Genomic DNA, 13,711 nt, shown 5'->3' on the forward strand with positions numbered 1-13,711 from the left:
TTGGCAGGCCCTTATGGCCAAGGAAAAGCTCTTGCAACAGCGCTGGGACTTTATGCTGTTGCCGCAGGGGTTCTGTCAGTTTTTCCAAAGGCTCTAAAATCTGCACACAGGCAGTTGCCTAAGAAAAGGCTTCTTATGTGACTTTGGACATGTTACTGAGACCTGCATAGAGCATCACCTGCAGCCCAGGAGGATATGGGAGGAAGGATGGGCTTGTGTGTAAGGCCCTGCCCTGCTCAGGCACACTGGCATCTCTTCCTCACATCATGGGACCTTGGCCAACTTTCCCTATCTGGTGGCTAGTTGGACTCTCCGGGGGCTTCTGGTGCTGAGCATAGGATTCAGGAGGCAATTGCATGGTGCAGTGTCTAAAGCTCGGGTGGAGCAGGCGTTTGCTTGGGAGGGGGTGAGAGACATTGGGGGATATTTGGGTAGGCAGCAAGCCTGGGGGGCACAGTGCTGAGCTTCCAGGGTGACAGTAGCTATGACCATGTGAGCAATGGGAATGAGGGGGAAGAGAAACCCTGCAAACCCTCCCTCCAGTCAGGAGCATTCTGAGGCCCACACAGCCCTGAGACAAGGAGTGGAGCTGAGAATGGGCAGGCTCAATGCATGGCTTGGGCACACAGCCCTGAGATCCAGTGGGGAGCAGAGAATGGGAAGATTTGGTGCATATCACAGGAGTGCAGGGCTGAGACTTACTAGGGCTGGCTAATTCTGTGGTGAGGAGTGGCCCTGAAGCCTATTTTGACTGGTACAGGGTTTTGACCAAACTGGGTTCTGAGGAGCTTTCAAAGGCTATGTTACATCAGACAGAGCGGAGCAGAGGAGGAGGGGTTGGGTACATTATGGGCTCAGGGACAAGTGTTGTAATTGTTGTTTTGACTGACAATAGTGAGTACACTCCAGGAATTTCTGGAGCTGCAATAGCAACACAATTCACTGCATTCCCGTCCCTATGCAGAATTTGCCAAAATATGTTACAGTCCCCACAGATGCCTCTCAATGGTGCCTACAGCTTAGAATGGGGTGGGTCACGTAGGTTAGTGACATGGGACCTCTTCTTGCTGCTGCTCTCTTGTTCTGTGGAATCACAGCATTTGCTATATCTATATAGAAAGGCTCTAGCTGTCACAGCTGCAAAGAAAACCTTCAGCACGTGAACTGAATGTGGCAACTTCCTGAGTCTGGAAGGGAGCCTGAACCAAGAGATATGAGGAACTGCTCCAGTTAAGAGGAACTGCCCCTAGCATTAGCTCAGATGCCCAATGATGATACTTTAGGCTTGGATTTTTCAAATGAGCGTAAGGGAGCTAGGCACTGAAATGTCAATGGAAATTAGGTGCCTAACTCCTCTAGCCCTTTTGAAAATCCAACCCCCCCATGCCAGCATAATTATTTTATTGCTGCTCAAAGCATTTCAGGTGAAGGCTGATCACAGATCAGTGCAATGGTTTGTAGTAAATTGTATTTATAGCTGCATAATGTATGTTCAGATTGTCCTGCCAGGAATGCAGGGAAAGGGGAGCCCCACAGCCCTGTTTACCCATCAGCAACGGGCTGCAGCTTCCTGAGCTGGCCAAGTAACCTCTGCTAGCTGGCAGCAAGTACCAGTCGTAATGCTACAGCACAGTGGGGCTGGCGGGAGGGCTGATTCGTGTGCTGGCTGGTGCAGAGAGATGGGCGATTTGATTAGGGAGGGGTGAGGTACTTCTGGATTCCCAGTGCCTGTTACTGTCCCCACAAGGATAAGCAGAAAGGGTGTGTGGCTGTGCTGTGTGGGAAGTGTCACCTGAGCTCTGCATTTCCTGCTTTGCTAATGTTTGTGTTTATTCTTTTCTTGTAATGCCAATATTCTTTTGGGGCCTGAACTATGATTTTCCTGGTGCTCCAACACTTGACCCTGGGGAATTAAACTCTCCCATTGTGGAAGGGCATGAGGAGCACAGCACAATTATCATTCGTTATGAGCCTCCCAAGAGATGATTGTGGCCAGTGATCAGGAGTTCCAGTGCCAGTGACCGGAGAGGCCAGTAAGTGACAGTCAGCAGGACAACAGTGGAGTTGACACTCTACACCCCAGGGGAGCACCCTGTAACTCCCATATTCCTCATTTGTATATAATTGTTATATTGCATATAAAGCAGGCCGTGTGAGGTATCAGGGGACAGAGAGAAATCTGATGAGGTTCAACAAGGACAAGTGCAGAGTCCTGCACTTAGGACGGAAGAATCCCATGCACCGCTACAGACTAGGGACCGAGTTGCTAGGCAGCAGTTCTGCAGAAAAGGACCTAGGGGTTACAGTGGATGAGAAGCTGGATATGAGTCAACAGTGTGTCCTTGTTGCCAAGAAGGCTAACGGCATTTTGGGCTGTATAAGTAGGGACATTGCCAGCAGATCTAGGGACATGATCATTCCCCTCTATTCGACATTGGTGAGGCCTCATCTGGAGTACTGTGTCCAGTTTTGGGCCCCACACTACAAGAAGGATGTGGAAAAATTGGAAAGAGGCCAGCGGAGGGCAACAAAAATGATTAGGGGACTGGAACACATGACTTATGAGGAGAGGCTGAGGGAACTGGGATTGTTTAGTCTGTGGAAGAGAAGAATGAGGGGGAATTTGATAGCTGCTTTCAACTACCTGAAAGGGGGTTCCAAAGAGGATGGATCTAGACTGTTCTCAGTGGTAGCAGATGACAGAACGAGGAATAAAGGTCTCAGGTTGCAGTGGGGGAGGTTTAGGTTGGATATTAGGAAAAACTATTTCACTAGGAGGGTGGTGAAGCACTGCAATGCATTACCTAGGGAGGTGGTGGAATCTCCTTCCTTTGAAGTTTTTAAGATCAGGCTTGACAAAGCCCTGGCTGGGATGATTTAGTTGGGGATTGGTCCTGCTTTGAGCAGGGGGTTGGACTAGATGACCTCCTGAGGTCCCTTCCAACCCTGATATTCTATGATTCTATGACAGGTTGTGATCTGCCAAAAGTAATTGTTCTATCTAAATATGTGTATCATTAATGCATATGAAGTTATGAGAATGTGTTGTATGGTTGTCACTAAAATATGCTGTGGGTTTTGGAAGCGCCCAGATACTAGCTCCCCTAAAACAATAACCAGGGGGATAATCAACACCCAGGAGGGTGTTGAACAACCGTCAACAGCCATTGTCCAGCAAGGGAACTACAATGCAATGACTCACCTTCACAAGGCCACAACAAGGGAATTACTCAACCTTGCTGGGTGACTCAGCAATGCCCACCAGACTTGCCTGGACTTGTGCTCTCCAAGCACATGGACTGAGGGTATAAAACAGAACACAGTGGCCTTTTCTCCTCCCCACACCTACACTGCAAGCAACAAGGATGCTCAGAAGACTGATGATTTCAAAAGAGGAGACTGCCCCAGGTTTAAGGGAGAAACCTGTATATTAAAGACTGTAAGATCCAGTGGGGTGAGAACAATGCTTGATCTAAATACTGTCTAGTGTGATAAGGGTTAAGGTTTAGACTGCAAGCTTATATTTTATTTTATTTTGGTAACCACTCTGACTTTTTGCTTATCACATGTGTGACTTATCACTTATAATCTATCTGTTGTAATCAATAAACTTATTTTACTGTTTATCTTTACTAGTGAGTTTGCCTAAAGTGCTTGGTAAATCTGCTAAGGTTTACAAAGGCTGGTGTATATCCACTTTCCATTGATGAAGTGGTGAACTAATTAATAAACTTGCAATCTCAAGAAAGGGTCTTGAGCAGTGCAGGATGGTATATTTCTGAGGTACAAGGCTGGGAGCTGGGGGGATTTGGCTGGTGCCTTTCTCTGTGTGATTCATGAGTGGCTCTGGGAGCATTCATGCAATCCAGCTCGGTGTGCAGCTCCACATGCAGTTGTGCTGAGTGATAACAGTGCCTGGAGGGGTTTGCTGCTTGTCACTAGCAAAGCTTGTGAGAGACAGCCCAGGCTGGAGAGTTAAGGGGGCAAAGCGGTCCCACAGTCCCAGGCTGCACCCCGGGGATCCCGTCACAAGTCTAATAAGGGACTTTTAGGAAAACAAGCAGGAAGGAAACAGAATGGCTCACGATAAGCCCTTTTCAGCAAACACGGGTGGTTTGTTAAGAGACAAGGCCATTATGAGGGAAAAGGCCTGGGAACCAGAAGATCCAAAGGACAATAGCAGTTTAAAAAGGGACTCTCAGGAGAGGGGTTAGCACTCCAGGGGCAGTTGCCTGAAGAAGCTAGGCCTGCCTAGCACACCATGAGGGGGATGCTGGACTTCAGTAAGACAGAGATTTGTGTAGACTATTTGTTTTTTTTTAAATCCTTTTTCTGGATTGAGTTATTTCTACTGTTAAAGTAACACTACTCTGGTCTAAGCAGGCTGGTCACCACTGGCTCCAGACGCCTGCAGGTGTCCAAACTCAGTCAGACCTGGTGGATATGCACAGTTGATGCACAGGGTGCTGCGGCCCAAGGCCAGCTCAAAGAGTGGGGGAATGGTGGAATTCCACCCCAGGAGAGATGAGGGCCTGAGGCCTGACACCTGAGGGGCTGCACTTAAAGAGACCAGTAAGTGGTCAACAGTCCAGCTAGCCCTGCAACTGTGACAGGATCACATTAGTACATTTTTCAGCAAGTTGCTCACACACATTGTTAGGGGGCTTATTCCTTCACCCACTTACTTCCCTGGTCCTTCTCGCATGAACAGAGAGCAACAATACCCGAAGTCCGAAGGTGCAAACAATTCGATGTTTATTGGGGTGAACTTCCAGCAAGCTTAAATACAAGTTCCTTTTTTCCTTATTTTCGAATCCCAACTTACTTCCTGTTTGCCCCTAATTTATATAGTAATATTCTTAGCTATACCTTAACCAATCATTCTACTAAAATTTAACTAACCAATCCTAACATGGATTAGCTAACCAATTATATCCCACCACCTTAATTAGTTTACACCCAGCAAAATTAATTATACAGCAGACAGAAGCAATCACAGAACCAGACAGAGACCATGCCAATAAACAATAGCAAAGTGGGAACTATAATGACAAAACAATACAGAAGTGAGGATTTCACAACTACATCTGTAAAGACATAAGAGTTTCCCAGCTGTGTCTATTGATAAGTGAGTTCTTACCAGACAGAAAACTATCAACCTCAATTTCCTTTTACAGCTTCTAGGCACTTCCCTTTCTCTGGAGGTGATAGGCACTATAAGGACAGGATTAAATTCCTAACAGCCCAATAGCACCTTATTTCAATGTGACTAGTTTGGAATGTGAGGATGTGACCATTCACTTCCCAGCTTATGGCTGCCTCTGTCGCTTAGCCAAAGGCCTTAGCCTAAGAACAGGGCCTCAGACTGTCACAGTAAGAGAAGGCCCTTACACTGGCAGACAGTGATTTTGATTCTTTCTTTTATACCTCTAACTAGCCAAGTGATAGGAATACACCTAAATTCTTAGAGTATAGGCCTTTACAGACAGGCCTGAATATCTATATCCTAACACACATAAAGGCAGCAGAGCTGCAAAGTCCACCCCCATGGTCCTCCTGAGCTGAGGAAACTAGGAATGTATAGGAGCATGTCATCTTACATTATCAAAGAAAAGGCAAGTTCCTAGTTCTTTTTCTCGCAAAGAGCCTTGAAAATCTAAACCTATGTATGCCTATCGCTCGGGGTCGCAGTTTTGGGCATCTGAGAGTTAAGGTTCACAGTCTCAAGCTTTTTTCTGCAACCAGGAGGCCTAGAAGCTTACTTTTTCTTTTAAATGAAAACTGAGATTTTGACAATCATATGGCTGCAGGAGCTGGGCCTTTAAGAAAAACACCGGCTATATCTCAAGACTTACAATTAAATCGTGAGAGTTGGCAATACTGACTCGTGCAATAGGAGGCTGAGCCACACGCACACTTTTCATGCAAAATGAGTCAGTTATGTTTGAGGCACAGGTCAACAAATTTCCTCCCTGACCTGCTTTGAAATCTGAATGATCAGGATGGACAGGAGTCATTTTTCAGAGTAACAGCCGTGTTAGTCTTGGTTTTGAAGTGAACAGAGGGTTGAGCCATTGTTTCACAGGACCACCCCAAAATGCTCTGACTGGCATTATAAATTCAGCCTTGTATATTACGGTACTGGGACATGTCTTTTCATAGAGGAGTGTGGACGCTAAACAGGTCCTCCCTCCAAACACTTTCATCCGCCAGCCAGTAAGTGGAGCTACGCACAAGCTATTACTTCTTGGACAAGGTTTGCAGAGATGGAAAGACTATTCTTGACACCTGAGTGCAAGGAAGACAATTTGTAACTGCTTGTAATGAGGAATGTGGCAAGGGCTAGAGTTCAGGTGAAAGCTTCAGGGAAGAGGCTTGCTGGTGAGAATTTACATCTCATGCAGGTCCCCCCGACATGGACAAGTGAACACCAAGAGCTGTAATGAATGATACCAGAGGCATTGTCTCTAATCTCAGGCACTGAAGCTTGTCAGGTCATGCTTCCAAGGCAGGACTCATGGAAAATTTCCTTTTATTTTTCAAATACACAAACTCTCCACCATTAAAATCTCTAAAACTCAAAGCATAAAGAAGCAGCCCTCAAGCATAAACACAGCCAACTTGTGAGCACACTATGAACATACTATCAAGCAACAGTTTCCAGTTGTCAATTTCTTCCATCCCTATGTGCAGCCGTGGACGGACAGGCCATTGTTCCAGAACTGGATCCGCTCCTGGAACAAATGCCCATTTTACACATTTCCTCCGGTGTGTAAATTTGCTTTCTCCACTGCAAAATGTTGCCTTTGTCCTGGAAATTCTGTGTTTCTCCATTTTAACAAGATGTGTGTTGGCCAAGCAGTTCTTTACGTATTTAAAGCAGTGAACAAAGTCCTTGTTCAAACCCACACATTTGCACACCCAATAGTTAGAAACAAGACTGCACTGCAGTCACATGGACACAGACATGTGACTTGTTTAAAATACAAAAACAACTGGAAGGTCCCTATAGGAAGAAGCATCACTTAGGTAACAGAGACAGACCAGTCGGAATACCCTCAGGTACCTGTTGACAATAGGATTTTAACCACAAACACTTTCAGTATCAAATTTTCAAGGACTGGGGCAAAGCTAGATCTTCGGCTTTAGAGGGCGTTGTTCAAAATCTTATGTTTTGTTGGCTGGAGAGCCTTAATCTATCCCACTTGGTGTAACAAACACAACAGGAGCATGGGATATAACTGGGCATCCCAATTCCCAGTAAAGAACTATGTCCTGCCCTCTCCATACATTGCAAAATCCTAGAGATGCCATCAGCTGACATGACATAAACTGAATATACATACGGAGCTCCTTCCTAGCAAGGCTGGTCTTGGGCGTCCCAGTGTCAAAACCACCTCCCGATGGCATCTGTTTTAAAGGAGGGAGTTAGTTGGTTAATTGAGTCAAGCACCAGAATGGAGTGTGCAGTCTTACAGAGAGGGAGCTCTGTATTTCTAGCCTAGAGTCACAAAGGTGCTTACGTGGCGACGGCTGGTTGTAGGTGCCTCTATCCCAGTTTTAGGCTCCACTGCGATTCACAAAACTCCCACTGAACTCTGTAGGTGCCCAAATTCACTCAGTGCCTAGGTTTTTGCAGTAAAAGGTTCCCTTGGAGCCTGCGTTTGTGCCTCAGGGCATGTGCAGTGCTGCCTCCTTCTAGGTGCCCAGGTGCCTACCTAGTGCTTAACCCTCAGAGTGATTTGCAGACTGGCATTCGCCCACCTAACTCCCATGCAGGGATCGATCCGATCAGCATCACAATATCTAAGTATCTTTGTGAATCTGCACCTCTCTTCATTCCGGAAGTAGCAGCAAAAAAATGTAAGAGAGAGAGATGTACACACAGTTCTGACCATTTTTTACCCTTTGGATAGTGTAAACATAAAGACCTACAATCTTAACCATGTCGTTAGCTGGCAACCTGAAGAAAAATGCCAGGGTTGGGGCAAAAAGGTATCAAGGTAAAAAAGATCTTTCTTCAGCTTGAATTTTGAAATCCTCCCGGTGAGCCAGGTTTGCCCTGGCTGACGACAGGCCGCTGCTCAGCTGCTGCTCCTTCCCGAGTCGCCTTCACAAAGTAGGCAACTGCAAGAGGCAAGGCTTTAAGCTTACTGCTCTGTGGGAGCCTTGCCTGTCAGGTTGTATTTGTGCAATGGGCTCCCCTAGCACAAGATACATGTAAGTACCTGCTAACAACAACTGGGCAGATGAGAGCCACAGCGGGTTTTACCTTTTGCCTCTGAAACAAAACTATCTTTGGGAAAATGAGAAGAATTTACTTTTTTTATATGTTCTGAATAAAAGGACCCTCTAATGAAGAAAGTACATGCAATGCCTTGGTTACCCTCATTACTACCTGAGAGCCACCCTCACCAGAGCACATTGCGCCCTGCATTACAGATGTGAGAAACATCAGGGATAGGAAAAAGCTGCCTGGCCCCAACTTCCTGCCCATTTTTAAACGTTCTAGTGATTTGCTCCCTCCTGCTCCCCAGACACAAAACGAGGAGTCTCCTGACTGCAGTGAACTATTTGGTTCAGCTGCCTTCTTTTCTGATTTGTTCTGTGTGTTTCTTACTTTCACTTGAATAAATCTGCCAAAGTTTCTTATTTTCCCACCTCTACATTGCTGCCTCATAGCACTGGGCAGGGCGTGTGATGGCTCGTGCAGTAAGAACTGTAAACCAGAGTCTAGGACGAAAGGTGCTAACAAATTACTGACCCCTAGGTCCCTATTTAATAGGTTTGGACACCATCAACAAAATGAAAAAAAAATCTCTGCGGACTCTGGGAATAGAATGCCGCTATTCAGCAGAGCGAGTAACCACGGGAACAGATTGCCACGGAGGTGGCAAGTTCTCTAGAACTTGGAGGACTAGCCGCACTTGAATAGCACTAACCTGAATCCATGTTACAGAGTGGTCTTGTTAGCAAATTAGACTCACTCAGGTTTTAGTCTATACCTCTTCTGCGGCAGTCAATGCAAGTTAAAAACACCACTGCTCTTGAGTGAAAGGTATGGGGGTGGACAGGATTCAAGTTAGGAGCAACACTCAGATTATAACTTGAGTTGATTTTGCAGTGAAGACAAGTCCTTGAAGTCTCTAAATCAGGACTGCGCAGAAGAATCTGCTCCAGTTGAGCCACGGATTATGGGCTTGATGCAGGAATCACCTGGTCATTCTCTGGTCTGTTCTTATGCAGGAGTATCAGATTATTTTAACATAATGGTCTCTTGAGGCCCTGAAATTCATACAATGTAGGGTTGTTGTAAATCTCTACTAGGATCACCTCAGCAGCAGGACAAGCCTGAATGCCTAAACCTTTCATCCTCTCCTAAATTCTTTGTTAATGTCTCCTGCAGGGAATGAGCTTGCTGGGACTGTAGCCAGAAATGCACCCAGTATCCCGTATCGGGCTTATACAGTCACATGACTCTCTCATTCTAGAGTCTAGCCTTCCGCCTTGTTGGCGCTGTTACTGCAGCTTACATAGCTGTACAGAATCAAGGAATGTGGAGCATGACAAAAAGCATGACACACCATGAATCAAACATTCTTGCTTTTGAAGTTTGGGTGAAGGTTTGGGAGGTTTCTGAATTGAGCTGGAGCAAAACTTTTAGCCAAACATCCAGTCTTGATTTAAAAATTGCCAGTGAGAATCCACCACAACTGTTAGTAAATTGTTCCAATGGTTGTTACCAATTACCATGTTAACTCAGAATTATCATAGAGTCATAGAAGATTTGGGTTGGAAGAGACGGCAGGAGGTCATCTAGTCCAATGGTTTTCAAACTGTGGGTCGCCGTTAAGTCCCGTCGGTGGTGCTGCCCAGCTCAGACAGGCTAGTCCCTACTTCTTCCGACACTGCGCTGCATCCCGGAAGCAGCCAGCAGCAGGTCCGACTCCTAGGTGGGGGGGCCACGGGGCTCTGCGCGCTGCCCCCACCCTGAGCATCGGCCATACACTTCCATTGGCCAGTTCCTGGACAATGGGATCTGGGGGCGGTGCCTATGGGTGAGAGCCACGCGGAGCCCCTTGCACGCCTCCACCTAGGAGCCAGACCTGCTGCTGAGGCGCAGCGTGGTCTGCGGTGCCAGGACAGGCAGGAAGTCTGCCTTAGCACCCCCACTGTGCTGCTGACCAGGAGCTGACCGAGGTAAGCCCGCACCCCAATCCCCTGCCCCAGCCCTGAGCCCCCACCAAACCTGGAGCCTCTTCCTGCACCTCAAACCCCTCATCTCCAGACCCATCCCACAGCCCTTACCCACAGCCCCTCATCCCCAGCTCCATTAGGTCATGGGCATCAACAATTTTCTTCAACTGGGTCACCAGAAAAAGTTTGAAAGCCACTGACAGCCCCCTGCTCAAAGCAGGACCAACACCAACTAAATCATCCCAGATTGTCAAGCTGGGCCTTACAAACCTCTAAGGATGGAGATTCCAATTCTGGTCAGGTGTCTGCCTTTCCATAGTTAAGGCTGCAGCTAAGTTTCTGTGTGAAGCTGAATTTTACCCCTCTATAAAATGAGTGATTGTTACATAGCACTTTCTATCTGCACTTCTCAAGTGCTTTACCAAGGTAGGTCAGAATAATTTTTCAAATGGGAAGACTGAGACAAAGGGGGAAGGTGATGCGTCCAGGAACACGCAGCAGGTCAGTTGCAGATCTAGTCTGGTACTCTGTCCCCTAGCCCATATGCATGATCAATCTACCTTCTGGGTGGGGAAGTTAAGAAGGGGATGGTACTGTAACTCCTACTTTCCTGACTCCCTGGGCTTGTCAGTCTGTGACTTTGTTGGAGCCTGGGGGTGTTACATTCTAGTTTCCTTAGCTTGGGTCTTCACTGTGTTAAATGGCAGTTCACAGGCCCTGGCACAGCCACCAGGAGATGGCTCAGCTATGGGTGTTCACGCCACCACACTGTGTAAATAGCAAATGTGTGTAATGCACCGGATTTTCCGACAGAGTTCTTCTGGGCTATCCTTATTTAGGCACTGATTTAAAAAATGGAGTGGGAGCCCTACAGCCTGCACTGTGCCAGTCTATCACTGTCATGAGGGACCGGTCTGCAGTACAGAATCGCTCCAGCAGGACATGAATCAAGTTACTGCCAGAGGAGCAGCAGCCTGCTTTCAAATGATTGAAATATCTGCACAATTCTCTTACAAAAATAAATCAGAAAAATAAGACCCAACTGTCTGAAGCTGCCAATGCTTCCAAGCCCTGCCCAAGGTGCTGATTGCCCAGCTCCCATGAAAGGCAGTGTGCTGGCTCTGCAGAGCAGGGGACGACAAATCCCGTCAGCCCCCTTCTCACCACACGTCCCCTTACGCCTGGCCAGGTAAGGGGAAAGACCCTCAACCAGAAGTGGCCAGGCTTTGTTTAGGAGGGGGAGCTGTATGGCAGCAGGGAGCTGGAGAGAAGCCCAAGGAACTGTGGACAGCTGTGTGTGAAACAGGCTGTGACTGCCGGATGTCACAGGTGGGTGCAGGTGTGTGTGGGACGTATGTGGGAGCAGCAGTGGCTGGGCACGGAGCCAGCGCAGAGAGGCCTCAATGAAAGACACTAACTGAGCCTGGCCTGGAAACCTGCAAGCTTCAGTTTGCTGGAGTAGAGACTGGACTGGAGAGGGCACCCTAAGCTGAAAGAGCCCTGGCTCTGGACTGGCCAGACCCCAACAGGAACCGCTATTACACACCTTGAACTGTAACTGCTTGAGCCTCTGCACCTAGGGTATTTGCAGCCCTAGCAAAACTACCCCTTCACTCAGCACATGTGTCTGAGGGGTTATTGGGACCCACGGCCTGCAAGTAAGCCAGTTTCTGGCAACCTCACAAGTGCAGCTGGCCTGTGCAGGCTGCCTGTCTGTCTGCGTCAGCGGATTGGTGGGAGAAGTCAGTAGACTGGCTCTTATGCCCAGCAGCAGCACTTCAGCAGCTACTCAAAGCATTTGCCTACGGCTGCAATAGCTCCTGGGCCTGCTATTCCCAGCCCTGCTCCTGCCCTGTTCCACCCTTGGCCTCTGCCCTGCTCCTGCCTTGGCCCCAGCCTTGTCTCTCTCCAAGTACAGCGGCTCTGACCCTGGGCTGCGATTCCTCAGTACCGACTCCTGCCCTACCCACTAGGCCCTAGTCCTGCTCCCATCACTAAGCCCAACCACCCGTCTTCTGGTCACTGACAGCCCAATACAAACAAGAGGAGAATTAGAGCTGAGACAGAGAGTGCAGACTCTACAAAGGCCAATATCTCTCTGACAGAGCTAGCTGGCGTCCGACAGACCATGCTGGCCTAGGGTGCTGGCCTGCATGTGCAGAATGCAGTCCTTCAAGCTCAAGCCACACTGCCTTCAGCTCTGGCCCCTCTTCTCCATGAGTCTAAGCTCCCCCATCTGACAAATTCAATGGCCATCACAACAAATTTCGTGGGTTCCTAAATCAATGTTGGCTCCTATTTCTGATATGCTCAGAGATGGGGGTTGGACTAGATGGCTTTGAACACGGGGTTGGACTAGATGATCTGAGGTCTCTTCCAACCCTAATCTTCTATGATTCTATGTACCCCACTGACCAACCCTGAGTGGGACAGATTATCAGGCTGCTTCCTGAGGAGGCCCTAGCTTGGCATCTTCATTCCTGGAGCCATTCTGGGACAATGTGCGGACTTCATTCAAGCTATGGTGATGATCTTCAAGTGTGCAGCTGAAGCTGCACTTCAGGTGTCAGCAGGAATGGCAGACGGTCCTGGAGTGCCAATGCTTGGCAGCAGACTTTGAGTAGAATGAGGCTGACCAGAGTTATCATTTCCAGCCTGGCCTAAAATGACACTATGAAAGATGACCTGGCATGGGTGGGATCACTGACCCACCTGGATGGGTTAGTCGACCTATGCATCAAGATCAACAGACTGCCTGACCGAATGCTGCCAAGAAAATATATAGTCCTCCCAGCATCCACCAGCCCCGCTGGCTCCAGCCCTGCCTTACCAGTCCTTTCTCCAATGCCCAAACCCATGCAAGTTGATCAGGTCCAGCCCTGTCTCCCCAGCATGGAGAACAACTGAGTTCCATAAAGCCACAGTGGAATTCTTGGGATATATCATTTTGCATGCGGGACACACCATGGACCCATGTCAGGTGGCAGCACTATCCAACTGGGCCATGCCTAAGGAGGTAGCAGGATGCAGCAATTCCTGGGGTTCGCCAGTTTCTACAGGCAATTTATTAAAGGATTCTCTAGCCTGGCAGCATGGTTAATGGTTTGCCCCAGTTTGCCTGGTCCACAGAGGCTCAGTTGGCCTTTGATCGACAGAAGTTTACCACAGCACTCATCCTGATTCACCCAGATCCCATTAAACCATTTACAATCGAGGTCCACACCTCAAACTTTGCCAAACTCAATATGCCCCCCACCCCTACTCCACCCTTGTGCCTTTTATTCTCAGAAGCTAACCCTGGCAGAAAAAAGCTATGATAGTCTGGACAAGGAGCTACTGGCTATCAAGGCAACTTTTGAGGAGTGACACGACCCCCTAGAATCATAGAATAACAGGGTTGGAAGGGACCTCAGGAGATCATCTAGTCCAACCCCCTGCTGAAAGCAGGACCAATCCCCAATTTTTGCCCCAGATCCCTAAATGGCCCCCTCAAAAATCAAACTGACAACCCTGG

The sequence above is a fragment of the Lepidochelys olivacea genome, assembly GCF_965140295.1.
Source record: "Lepidochelys olivacea isolate rLepOli2 genome assembly, chromosome: 25".
NCBI classification, from domain to species: domain Eukaryota; kingdom Metazoa; phylum Chordata; order Testudines; family Cheloniidae; genus Lepidochelys; species Lepidochelys olivacea.